At 33.0% G+C, this 14,613-nt stretch overlaps 1 pseudogene; it reads left to right on the top strand.

The window, feature by feature from the left end:
• The first annotated feature begins 4,303 nt into the window (after positions 1–4,303).
• The window catches only part of LOC132376095 (cerebral cavernous malformations 2 protein-like), a 68,018-nt pseudogene continuing 57,708 nt past the window's right edge, over positions 4,304–14,613 (top strand).

Genomic DNA, 14,613 nt, shown 5'->3' with positions numbered 1-14,613 from the left:
TTCAGTGTGGGTCATTACTATTGGTCTATCTTTGAGTTTACTGATTCTTTCCTCAGCTATGTCTAGTTCACTGATGAGCTCCCTGAAGGTATTCTCAATATGTTTTACCATATTTTAAATTTCTTGCTTCTATTTGACTCATTCTTATAATTTTTATGTCTCTACTAAAATCCCCCATCTGTCCATGAATGTTGTCTACCTTTTCCATATAATGTCTAACATATCACTTACAGGTATTTAATTTCCCTACCTGATAGTTCCAACATATATGTCTTATCTGAATCTTGTTCTGTTAAATGATTTGTTTCTTGATATTATTTTTGTCTTGCATTTTCATATGTCTCATAAATTTTGGATTAAAGCCAACATTGTATATAGCGTAATAGATACTGAGGTAAATAATACTTAATGTCTCACTTGCTGTGCTCTGGTGAGCCAATACTTGCATCCCATCTCCTCTTGTTTCTTCCTATACTTCAGCTTAGTTCACTGTTTTTCAACTTTAGCTCTCTGATTGGTTCACAAACATGACTGCCTTTTACATTACATTACCTAGGTTTGAAACCAAGCAAACAAGAAAGACAGGCTTTCTTGTTAACAGACCCCTTCCTGTTACCCACCGCTGACTTAAAGAAAACACTTCACTCTGCTGAACTTTCTCTGAGTTTCAAAAAGTCTGGCCCAAGGATTAATCACTAGAGAAGTGAGAACTTGCAGAGACAAAGAATGGCAGGGCCGGGAGTGGGGGTGGGGGGGCAGGAGAATTGGTAACAATTTGAACAATAGATCAACCATACAGCAGAGTCACAGGACCTTTAGTTCCTCTGTGAAGGCCATAAGTAACAATGTGTGATGCACATTCCTAAATTGTTTTTACAGAAACAAGACTCCCACCAGATGGAAACTGCTGATTACAAGCATGTAGACCCCAGACGGGTTAGAACAAGAAAGTTGATGATTGAGTTTCCCATAACATCTCCCTGTTTCTCACCATCCACAAATCAGTGACCCTCTGCCTCACACTGTCTTTAAAAAACTTTTCCTGAAAGCCACTGAGAAGTTCAAGGCTGCCTATTCTCCATGCTTGGCACCCTGCAATAAATGCTGTACTTTTCTTCACCACAACCCCAGTGTCAGTAGATTGGCTTTGCTGTGGATCTGGTGAGCAGACCCAAGTTAGTTTGGGTAATAGGTTTTCTCATTGTTCCTGCAGGAATATGTACATTTATATCATATATCTATATTTCTATCTATCTACCTATCATCTATCTATTTATATAATCATGTTAATTTTTACCCATCTCTTTTTAATTTAACTGAATATTTTACTAATCTGATTTTCCTGTATTGTTTCTGTCAGAAGGTATCATTTGCAGAATATATCACTCTGTAGCAGAGTGTTTGGTGTGATTTAATTATCATTACTAAAGAGAAAACATTTTTTATCAATGTGTATAATATTTTATCATTTATTTTGGCCCCACAGAAATTTCAGCCATTTCTATTCAAAAAACGACTTGCAAAAAGTAATAAAAGGAACAGAACACAATAAAATGGAGTCTCAAGAAGACAATATCCAAGGTCTGTTTACACTAATGTTTTATAAAATTTATGAGTTGGCTTTGTCTTTTTATGTTTGATGGGCAGACTAGTGAAAGCTAGAAACTTAAATGTCTACATAGAATAAAATCTGTTTAAGCCAACTGAATATTTGCTCTTTTTTGCTCATATATTTTTGTGTAAAAATTTTTAAAAATACATACCATTTCTTATCATGTTGATAACATTCTTTATACTATTTAGTAGTAGTTATGGTCTAATCAATTGTATATTTTAAACAACGGCAGCACTGAGTCAATCCATCAATTCAGTCATATCTAAGAAATAGGCTCATCTGTTCCATGTAAAAAACTGCCAACTGTAAAAAAACTTTAGTGTAAAAACTGTTTAGACTTTTAAACTTCAAAGGAGTTATTTGATTAAATTTCTCTGCTTGGCCATGACCTTGCCTACATTCCTTGTCTCTTTAATGCATTTTACTATGCAGCAAAACAAAAAATTATAAGGAGCAATAAAAATGTTCTCAGAATAATAAAAATGAATACTCCATTCAATACATAATTATTGAGTATCTATTACTCCGCATACCCCACGTTTTATAAAAGTATAAGCCATTTTTCCTGATAAAATAGAAAAAAATGCTGTTAATAAAAATGAATGCTGATTTTTATAAATGCTTACTAGAGGATTTTTTTAGAAAGTCTGGAAGGTGTCTCCTGAAAAGGTGATACCTGAAACAAATTATGAGTTCACACTAACATGATATTGTTAAATTTAAAAAATTGTTAATCACTGGAAGATAGCAAAACCTTTTCAACCTCCAACCTCATTAAAGACATTTGTTTGTATATTTCTCTTCTCTGTAGTCTTTAATTAACATCTGTGTCTTCCAGAGAAAGTGACAATTAGCTCTCTATAATTTTGTGGAAATCATTTAGGTTAATTACCATTAAACAAATTTCAGTAGGCTTTTCAGATAGTTAGACAATGGCATCCATTCAATACAAGCATTTAGTTCTAACTGAAATAATTTTTTGATAATATTAACATCACTACATTTAATTTGGAGAAATATTTATTGCACATGAGATAATAAGCAAGAGCAAGAATGTAATAGCTTTAAAACTTTAACTTTTTGAAAAAATGTTGACATATTCTCAAATTTTCTCTCATTGTGAATCACTTGTGCTTTTCAATGATAATATCTTTGAGAGAAATTTAATTAGGAAATTTAATTATCTAGGAATTAGGGAGGAAAAAATGTCATTTTTTAAAATATATTGGATTTTGCTCAAATATCTATGGAAATTTCCACATTTGTGTGTAGAGTTAGGTAACATATGAAATAGGAATAATCCTTTTAGCTTAAAACCTAAGTAATGGCTAAAAATGAAAACAACCACAAACAGAAAGACAACCTACAGAATGGGAGAAAACATTTGCAAACAATGCAACTGACAAAGGCTTAACCTCCAAAATACACAAACAGCTCATACAGCTCAATATCAAAAAACAAACAACCTAATGGACAAAAATGGGCAAAAGATCTAAAAAGACATTTTTCCAAAGAAGACATATAGATGGCCAAAAGGCACATGAAAAGGTGTTCAACATTGTTAATTATTAGAGAAATGCAAATCAAAACTACATTGGGGTATCACTTCACACCAGTCAGAATGGCCAACATCAAAAACTCTACAAACAATAAATGCTGTAGAGGGTGTGGAGAAAAAGAAACCCTCTTACACTGTTGATGGGAATGTAAATTGGTACAGCCACTATGGAAAACAGTATGGGGGTTCCTTAAAAAACTAAAAATAGAGCTACTACATGATCCTGCAACCCCACTCCTGGGCATATACCTGGAAAAATACATAATTTGAAAAGACACATGCACTCCAATGTTCACAGCAGCAAAATTTACAATAGCCAAGATATGGAAGCCACCTAAGTGTCCATCTACGATGAATGGATAAAGAAGATATACAATGGAATATTACTCAGCCATAGAAAAAGAATGAAATAATGTCATTTGCAGCAACATGGATGGACCTAGAGATGATCATACTAAGTGAAATAAGCCAGAGGGACAAAGACAAATATCACATGATATCACTTATATGTGGAATCTAAAAAAATTACAATGAACTGATTTACACAACAGAAATAGACTCACAGACATAGAAAACAAACTTATGGTTACGAAAGGGGAAGAGGAGGAGGGATAAATTAGGAGTTTGGGATTAAAATATACAGACTACTGTATATAAAATAGATAACCAAAAAGACCTACTGTATAGCACAGGCAACTATACCTAATATCTTGTAATAACCTACCATGAAAAAGAATATAAAGATAGAATATATATATATATATATATATATATATAACTGAATCACTTTGCTGTATACCTGAAACTAACACAACACTGTAAATCAACTATATTTCAATAAAAATTTAAAAAATAAACACAAAGAAATAAAAACAGAAATGCAGCCAAGTATCCTAATCTAGTTCACCAATATCTTGTTCTGGAAATTGTACATAAAAATTCTCCAGGATTGATAGGATGAGTTGAGATAATGTTCGGATCAAGCAAGAATTTGATCATGTAAACTTTGCATGCAAGGACAAAATATTTAGGTTTTCTTCTGTATATAATATGGATTCTTTGAAGAATTTTAAAGAAAATTTTTTTCTGGTTCATGCTTGAGAAATACCACTGTGGTTGCTATATGGATCATGGACTGTGAAGGAGGGGAAGATAGCAATAAAGACAGGGAGGAACATCAGGGAAAGTTTAATACAGTGATTGATGGTGGTATTTAGGCTCTCAGTGGAGATAGATATATTGCCAGATTTAGACATACTTTAAAATTACAGCCAATAAGACAAGAGATTTGGCCTGTATTTGAGACTAAAAAGATATGAGTTTAGTATGATGCCTCATTTCTATTGTGGTCTGAGAAACAAGGAATGTTGTGGCATTATTTACTGAAATGGAAATATCTTAAGAAGCAGCAGAATTGGGGGTGGAAGTTTTGGTAGGAGAATGTTAATAATTAAGTTTTTTGCGCAAAGTAGCTCTGACACGTTTTTCAAATGTCCAAATGGAAGTGTCCAGTAGGCACTTGGATATATGAGGTTTATGCTAAATGGAAAATTCTAGGAGGAACATAAAATGAGCATATAGATTATACTTCAAGTTATGAAGATTGACAAGAGATTACATAGAGGTGGGATATGATGGAGAAGATATCTAAGGTACTCCAGAAATTAGAGGTCTTATAGAAATATTACTCAAATGACACTGATAAATAGTGGCAGGTATGTTATCAGGATAGTAGAAATAACTAGAGTCCTCTCAAAGACACATCTGCACCCTCATGTTCATTGCATTGTTCTTGCCTCACAGTAGCCAAGACATGGAAACAACCTAAGTGTTCATCTACAGATGAATGGATAAACCAAATGTGATAGATATATATATTACATAAATATATAAATATAAATAATATTCCATCATTATTCACCAATAAAAAAGGAAATTCTGACATTTATGACAATATGGATGAACCTGGAAGACATTATGCTAAAATGAAATAAGTCAGAGAAAGGCAAATACTGTATAATATCACTTACATGCAGAATGTTTAAAAAAAAAAAAAAAAAGGTGAAACTCAAAGAAACAAAGAGTAGCATGGAGGTTGCCAGAGACTGTGGGAGTGGAGGAAATGGGGACACATTAGTCAAAGATACAGATTTCATTTATAAGGTGAATAAGGTCTGAGGATCTAATGTACAACATGGTGATTATAGTAAATAACACTGTACTGTATACTTGAAGTTTGCTGAGAGAGTAGATCTTATGTGTTCTCATCACACACACACACACAAAAGGTTAACTATATGTGGTAATTAACTTGACTGTGGTAATCATTTCACAATGTGTATGCATATCAAATCATCACGTTGTACATCTTAAATATACACAATTTTTATTTTCAGCCATCCCTCAATAAAGTCAGAAAAAAAAGGAATTCTAGACAATTTGTAAATGATCGAATGTGGCTGTGTTCCAATAGAACTTTATTTATGGGCACTGAATGTAGAATTTTAAAAAAATAAAGTAGAATTAAAAACAACTGCATTGCCTTTAAATGCAGATGTTAATGGCATCATATTTTATATATCTATTGGGTATATAATTTAATGTGTGAAGCATAATTCTATACTTTTGTTTCATTCATCCATTCTGCTTTTTAAAATTACTTTTGTTTAAATTATTCTTCTTCAAATTTAAAATATAGATTTACTAGTCTCACATTCATTTACTTTCAACAAAATTTTATTGAGTGCCTGTAAAGTATAGTAAGGCCTAGGGTTGAACAACAAGATTTAAAGATGATAATTATATATTTTTTTGTCTCAAGTAGCTCACAAGTTTGCCAGGGATGGAGATGATATAGGTTGCACAATAAAATAAAATGGGTAACATCCCTGAAAAGGGAACATCTGATTCTGTGTAACAGTTAAAATTTAGTTCTATTTTGAAGGGTAGATAGACTTTTTTAAGAAAGTCATCCAGACAACAGCTATTCTTAGATACTCATAGAAACTGTATGTACACAGGGATGGGCAACACCAAGATAATGAATGTACAGTATTTCTAATAATAAGGTGTGTTATGGAGCAGGAGTGTTCTGTTGAAATTAAAATCAGTGATGCAGCCAAACTCAAAAGAGATTTCAGCAAAAATTTGGTTTTGTCCCTTAGTCATATGGTCCCATTTATCACTTGAGAGGCATGTTGTTAGCAATTAGTTGTAACAGTCACTAAGGTATACATGGTTACAAATAATTTACTTTAGTTTTGTTGTTCCTTATAAATTAAAAATGGCTGTATTATTGTAATTTGAATACTGTTATACAACAAAAAAGCCTTAACTTATATTTTACAACTTAATAAATGATTTCATATACTTTTGATAGTTTGATCAATATTGTTTTCTTGTTCATCAGAATTCGGGTCAAGAGGAACAAGCACTTCTCCCAGTGTTTCTTTCACATGAAGCTAATTTTTTTTAAAAAAAAGAGACAGGAAGGAAAAATGGAAGAAGGGAGAGAGGGAGGAGGGGAAAGAAAAGAAGGAAAGGAAGGAAGGAAGGTAGGAAAGAAGGAAGGAAGAAGGGAGGGAGGGAGAGAGGAAGGAAATAAAAATAAATTTCATTGTATGAGTATTGCATAATTTGTTATCCATTCATCCATCCATGAACATTTTGGTTGTCACAACAGGAATCAAATTAAGAAAATATAGAATCCTAAAGTATTTACTCTATAGAGCATCGCTTCCCCAGCTGTGAGGCATACTATGTCTTTCTAACCACCTGTACAGTCCCTTTGAAGGATACAACATTTGTAACAACACATTGAGTAAAGCTAAAACCATAATTTTCTTTGATGCCAAGAGACATATTTGGTCCATTGAGAGATATCACTAAATCTTACCTGCTGTTTACTAATGAGTATATTACTAAGTAGCTCACATAACTCACAAATCATTTCCTTTCACTAGACATAACTTTGAAAATTGTCAAACGTGTAACTTGTAGCATTTTTTCCCCTGTTTATCTTTGGAAATCTCAGATGATTGTTAACAGGAATTGCACAAATATGGCTAATAATTCTTCTCTTTTTTTTCTTTATCATATGCCTTAATTTTTATATCCTCTCCAATGTCTTAAAGACTTTTTTTCAATATCTCTCCTAGCAGATTATTCATCAAGTGACACTACAACATAAATAATCTGAAGTACACCTCAGGATCGTGATGGAAAACTGAAAATGTCATGCCTTGACAAGGATTCTGAGCTGTGTAAATCTGACTGTGGTCAATAAGGGAAGGACTTAGTTTTGAACAAGTGAAGGAATGAAAAAGGGTATGAATGTTTCTTCAATCCATGTGAGACAAAAAGATGCAATTTTCAAACAAAAAGTAACCATTTTTCTTGCTAAATTCAAAACCGCAGAATTTACATTCTCAGATATATTCACCCTTAGTCTACCCAATTCTGATAATTATTAATTCATTAATCAGTCTTAGAATACCATCTATTGACTTGCCTTCCCATTCCCCACCTCATATTCCTGTTTCTTATTCGCTCTTTTGATGAACAAGCCTACCTCAAGAAACAAGAAAAATCTCAAATAAACAATCTAACCTTACACCTAAAAGAACTAGAGAAAGAAGAACAAACAAAACCCAAAGTTAGCAGAAGGAAAGAAATCATAAAGATCAGAGCAGAAATAAATGAAATAGAAACAAAGAAAACAATAACAAAGCTCAATAAAACTAAAAGCTGGTTCTTTGAGAACATAAACAAAGTTGATAAACCATTAGCCAGACTCATCAAGAAAAAGAGGGAGAGGACTCACATCAATAAAATTAGAAATGAAAAAGGAGAAGTTACAACAGACACCACAGAAATACAAAGCATCCTAAGAGACTACTACAAGCAACTCTATGCCAATAAAATGGACAACCAGGAAGAAACGGACAAATTCTTAGAAAGCTATAAACTTCCAAGACTGAACCAGGAAGAAACAGAAAATATGAACACACCAATCACAAGTAATGAAATTGAAACTATGATTAAAAATCTTCCAACAAACGAAAGTCCAGAACCAGATGGCTTCACAGGTGAATTTCATCAAACACTTAGAGAAGAGCTAACACCCATCCTTCTCAAATTCTTCCAAAAAATTGCAGAGGGGGGAACACTCCCAAACTCATTCTACGAGAACACCATCACCCTGATACCAAAACCAGACCAAGCTACTACAAACAAAGAAAATTACAGACCAATATCACTGATGAATATAGATGCAAAAATCCTCAACAAAATACTAGCAAACAGAATCCAACAACACATTAAAAGGATCATACACTATGATCAAGTGGGATTTATCCCAGAGATGCAAGGGTTCTTCAATATATGCAAATCAATCAATGGGATACACCATATTAACAAATTGAAGGATAAAAACCATATGATCATCTCAATAGATGCAGAAAAAGCTTTTGACAAAATTCAACACCCATTTATGATAAAAACTCTCCAGAAAGTGGGCATAGAGGGAACCTACTTCAACATAATAAAGGCCAGATGCGACAAACTCACAGCAAACATCATTCTCAATGGTGAAAAACTGAAAGCATTTCCTCTAAGATCAGGAACAAGACAAGGATGTCCACTCTCACCACTATTATTCAACAGTTTTGGAAGTCCTAGCCACAGCAATCAGAGAAGAAAAAGGAATAAAAGGAATACAGATTGGAAAAGAAGTAAAACTGTCACTGTTTACAGATGACATGATACTATACATAGAGAATCCTAAAGATGCCACGAGAAAACTACTATAGCTAATCAATGAATTTGGTAATGTTGCAGGATACAAAATTAATGCCCAGAAATCTCTTGCATTCCTATACACTAATGATGAAAAATCTGAAAGAGAAATTATGGAAACACTCCCATTTACCATTGCAACAAAAAGAATAAAATACCTAGGAATAAACCTACTTAGGGAGACAAAAGACCTGTATGCAGAAAACTATAAGACACTGATGAGAGAAATTAAAGATGATACCAACAGATGAAGAGATATACAATGTTCTTGGATTGGAAGAAACAATATTGTGAAAATGACTATACTACCCAAAGCAATCTACAGATTCAATGCAATCCCTATCAAATTACAAATGGCATTTTTTACAGAACGAGAACAAAATGTCTTAAAATTTGTATGGAGACACTAAAGACCCCGAATAGCCAAAGCAGTCTTGAGGGAAAAAAACAGAGCTGGAGGATTCAGACTCCCTGACTTCAGAGTATACTACAAAGCTACAGTAATCAAGACAACGTGGTACTGGCACAAAAACAGAAATATAGATCAATGGAACAGGATAGAAAGCCCAGAGATAAACTCATGCACCTATGGTCAACTAATCTATAACAAAGGAAGCAAGGATATACAATGAAGAAAAGACAGTCTCTTCAATAAGTGATGCTGGGAAAACTGGACAGCTACATGTAAAAGAATGAAATTAGATCACTCCCTAACACCATACACAAAAATAAACTCAAAATTGATTAGAGACCTAAATGTAAGACTGGACACTATAAAACTCTTAGAGGAAAACATAGCAAGAACACTCTTTGACATAAATCACAGCAAAATATTTTTTGATCTACCTCCTAGAATAATGGAAATAAAAACAGAAATAAACAAATGGGACCTAATGAAACTTAAAAGCTTTTGCACAGCAAAGGAAATCGTAATGAAGACGAAAAGACAGCCCTCAGAATGGGAGAAAATATTTGCAAATGAATCATCAGACAAAGGATTAATCTACAAAATATATAAACAGCTCATGCAGCTCAATATTAAAAAAACAAAAAACCCAATCCTAAACTGGGCAGAAGACCTAAATAGACATTTCTTCAGAGAAGACATACTGATGGCCAAGAAGCACATGAAAAGATGCTCAACATCACTAATTATTAGAGAAATAAAAATCAAAACTACAATGAGGTATCACCTCACACCAGTTAGAATGGGCATCATCAGAAAATCTACAAACAACAAATGCTGGAGAGGGTGTGGAGAAAAGGGAACCCTCTTGCACTGTTGGTGGGAATGTAAATTGATACAGCCACTATGGAGAACAGTATGGAGATCCCTTAAAGAACTAAAAATAGAATTACCATATGACCCAGCAATCCCACTACTGGGCATATACCCAGAGAAAACCATAATTCAAAAAGACACATGCACCCCAATGTTCATTGCAGCACTATTTACAATAGCCAGGACATGGAAGCAATCTAAATGCCCATCGACAGATGAATGGATAAAGAAGATGTGGTACATATATACAATGGAATATTACTCAGCCATAAAAAGGAATGAAATTGGGTCATTTGTAGAGACGTGGATGGATCTAGAGACTGTCATACAGAGTGAAGTCAGAAAGAGGAGAACAAATATCGTATATTAACACATATATGTGGAACCTAGAAAATGGTTCAGATGAACCAGTTTGCTGAGCAGAAATTGAGACACAGACATAGAGAACAAACGTATGGACACCAAGGGGGGGAAGTGGCGGGGAGTGTGGGTGGGGGTGTGATGAATTGGGAGATTGGGATTGACATGTATACACTGATGTGTATAAAATGGATGACTAATAAGAAAAAAAACCTGCCTGTAAAAAGCATAATAGTGTAAACATGTTGTTTAACAATGAAATGAATTATGAAAATAGGAGTCTCCTCTACCTACTTATTAGTAAATTGTTAGATACATTTGTAGAACATGCACTGGCAAAAGAACAGAAACAATATCTTATGTTCTTCAGCATATTGAAAAGTGACTCTATTGATAAAATTTGTTTTCTATCATTGAGGGGCATGAAAATATGATTTTAGGTTTGGAGGGCTTTGCTATTTAAAATTGTCTGATCACATTTAATCCGTCAGAAAAAAAGGGCAATGTTGTTTCATACTAAAACTGCCAATCCCTATATCTTTCATGCATCCGTGCATCTTGCACTGTGAAATCATGATGATGGTATTTGATTAGAACTGTCAAAGTTTTATGTGTTCTTTTGAATTTCTAATTTACTCCTTTTTAACTTGACAGGCGATGATTCTTTTTCATATCTTTAAGACACTGATGAAAATATTTACATATTAACAAAATCCCACACCTCCCCACACTTTTTACAAATGATGAGTACACAAAAGTGACACTGTGTTTGAAGTCACACATCACAGCATTTGATTCATCTTTTCTCAGTCCTTAGTCTTGACAGGTGCTGATGGTTTGCTTCCTATCTTAGCTGCTGCAAGCTTCACATCTACTTCCAATTAATACATATCTGTTATAGTCCAGCAGCTCTAACAGATGCAAAAGTACAAAATATTCCTTCAACTTTCACTAACCAGGTGTTGCAATGGTACCTGGTCTAGCAGGCAAAGTGATGTGGCTTGTTTCTAACAAGTATATTGTCAGTCATTGGACCTCCATATTTTACTCAGAGACAAAAGCCATCAGTGTAATAATAGAAATTTGACTTTCCATGTAACTTTGTAAAATACAGGAAAAAAATCAGTAAATACTTCATATGCCTCTATGTTGACTGATACAAATTTAAGTCTATTTTTTTGGTGTGTGATTCCTTCTTCAATCTGAAAATTTGGTCTTCAAGAATATCATTCAGGCTTTCATAAATTCCAAATGTTATGCTACTTCATCACTATTTTAAGAACATTAAAGTGCTAAAGTTATTGGACTTTGTCACCAGCATGTATTAAATTCTGACTGAAAAATTATTAGAAAAAATAGCCAAAAGAAGAATATTTTATTGCTTTCTCAGGAAGTTTCAAAGTACTATTTCTGGAAAGATAATATAGATTAATATGTAGGTAGGTAAGTAGATAGATGATAGATAGATAGATAGATAGATAGATAGATAGATAGATAGATTGATATTGGATATTTTTTAATGAACAGATTTTTTAAAATTAAAACTCTTAAATCATTTTGACTGGTGGTCTATGCTACTCATTCCCAATTAAGAAAATATCAATTAAGCTCTTTATAATCAAAATAAATGTTTCAGAAAAGTTAAGTAAAAATGGCATACTTTATATTGATGTGAAAAAGAATTATTTCTCTTGTAAACTATATTGAAATGGCAGTAGGATTCAGTGTGGACTGTTTTCTTAGCTCACAACTGTGTATATAAGTGAAAGAGTAATATATAACTGTTTAGTTCTTCTCAGGGCAAGGGAACCTCAGTTTGATCGACATAGCAATATTAATTAAATTTTTCTTTCTATTGTTTCAGAATCAGCAGATAAGCATAAGTGGTTCTGTAAGAGAATGGAATCTGAACAAGCAGCTGACTGTTACTATGCTTGGGAATGTGAGGCTTGTCAAGATAATGTCTGTCTGAGTGTCTGTATCATTGCGTAATTGATAATACTTGCTTAAACAAATGGAGTGGAAGAGAAGCTAAACACTAATAGAAAGAAGACAGAGGAGAAAAAGGTCATATGATTTAGAATATGAATATAGATAGTTTTAATAGAGTCAGGAAAAAAAGATACTGTTTTATGATGCCAGAAAACATATTTCATAAGTGGTCTGTGTAGCTAAGTGTATTTTACTCAAGTTGAGTGCAGTTTAGAATGCTCACACAATTCGTTGTGTTCATTCATTCATTTTTTCATAAATACTTCACTGCTATATTTCAAATCCTGTGTTCAACACTGGCTAAGGAGTGACAGCATAATACAAATAACAACTCTATTCATTCAAGAGATGATATTCATTGACTTAGGTTTTAGGCATTTTGTATATATCACTAAATAAATCTAACAAAGATCCTTGCCCTCTCACTGGTTATAGTTTAGCATGGAGATTTAATATTAAAAGCCATCAATAAATAGGTGTAATACATGATATTGGCAGGTAATGCATGCTATGGGAAACAAAGGGTTAAAAAGGGTGAGAAGTAGTCAGATTTAGAAAATATTTTGCATGTAGTAGATACAAGCTTTTCTGCTTAGTTGATTTCAAGGAGAGAGCAAGAGAAAGAATATGACTCAAGCTGAGTCCAAGATTTTTGAACAAAATACCTGGGATGATGGTACTTACATCAACTAGGATGGAAATGTTTGCAAATGGAGATGGTTTTGGAGAATCAACAGGATTTCAGTTTTAGGTACATTAAATTTGGCATAGATATTATGCATACAAGTGGAGATATACTGTAAGCAATAGGATATATGAGGCTGGAATGTGGAGAGAAATATTTGGAGATCTAACCTTGAGGGTTACCAGCATATGAATGATATCTAGAATCATAAGACTGGATAAGTTCACCATGTGAGTGTAGATAGAAAATAAATAAATAAAAGAACCAAGGTTTAAACCTATAATAATGAGCACACACTCCAAAAAAACATACAGCATATACCATATGTACATTATTGGGAAGGGGCCATAATAATAATTTTCATCATTCATACATGTTTTCCATCATTTCTGTATTTATATTGGGATTACTATGTATGCCACAATATAAGAAAATGCTTCATTTTTAAAATTAGGAATTGTTTTAAAATAGACAAACTGAATGCATAATTTTAGGGATATAAATAGTATTTAATATGTATTTACAATATTATATTAATATTTTACATGTAATATTTAAAATCATATATTATATGAAATACATTCACTTAGAGTGTTACTTTTCTCTTTCCATAAAGCATTTTTTATGACTTTTCACAGTCATTTTTGACATTGTCTTTACCAACATTATAGATATTTTCTGAGTGATCTAACAGTGTTCTCAAGAATCTTATTTTAGGAACTGAAAAAAAAAATGTCTTGAGAATCCCCTATTCTCTGTTTACTGTCAAAAATATCTTCAAGAAGAAATCTTTTCAGTTGTTGCCCTTATCATGAGAGAAAATATGGTCCTGTGGGACAATGGTCTCCGCTTAAGAAGTTCCTGTAGCACTAACAGATGTGGATGGTTATTATTGATGCAGTACTGGCGGAAGTAACAGAAGTATTTATGATTGTTACGTTTATTCTGTGGTTGTTATAGATAGAGTGAAAATCAGGAAACATATCCTAAATTTGTGTAATGAGAGAAGCAAAGTTATCATGCCAATTCTCGGTTTTGATTCAGACTATGTGGAACAATAAATTCCATTTTCTCTTCCTAAAACAATTTGAGTTGGGTGAATTTCTAACTCATGTTAAAGGCACATTGGCAACTAGTTACAAGGCAATTAGTTTTCTTTTCTTAAGGAACAGCTATTTTAGAAGTAACAATTTACACTTGTAGTTAAAACTGGAGATGAAATCACAAAAAGTAAACTTAAAATGTTTAATGATCTAAGCATTTTTTTTGTAAAGTCTGGCTTCATATAAAACTTATCTATAAATGGGTATTTTTTGTCTTTATGA

The sequence above is a fragment of the Balaenoptera ricei genome, chromosome 12 (assembly GCF_028023285.1).
Source record: "Balaenoptera ricei isolate mBalRic1 chromosome 12, mBalRic1.hap2, whole genome shotgun sequence".
Lineage (NCBI taxonomy): Eukaryota > Metazoa > Chordata > Mammalia > Artiodactyla > Balaenopteridae > Balaenoptera > Balaenoptera ricei.
The sequence above is the reverse complement of the archived record's forward strand: the minus strand, read 5'-3'. Positions and strand labels throughout refer to the sequence as shown.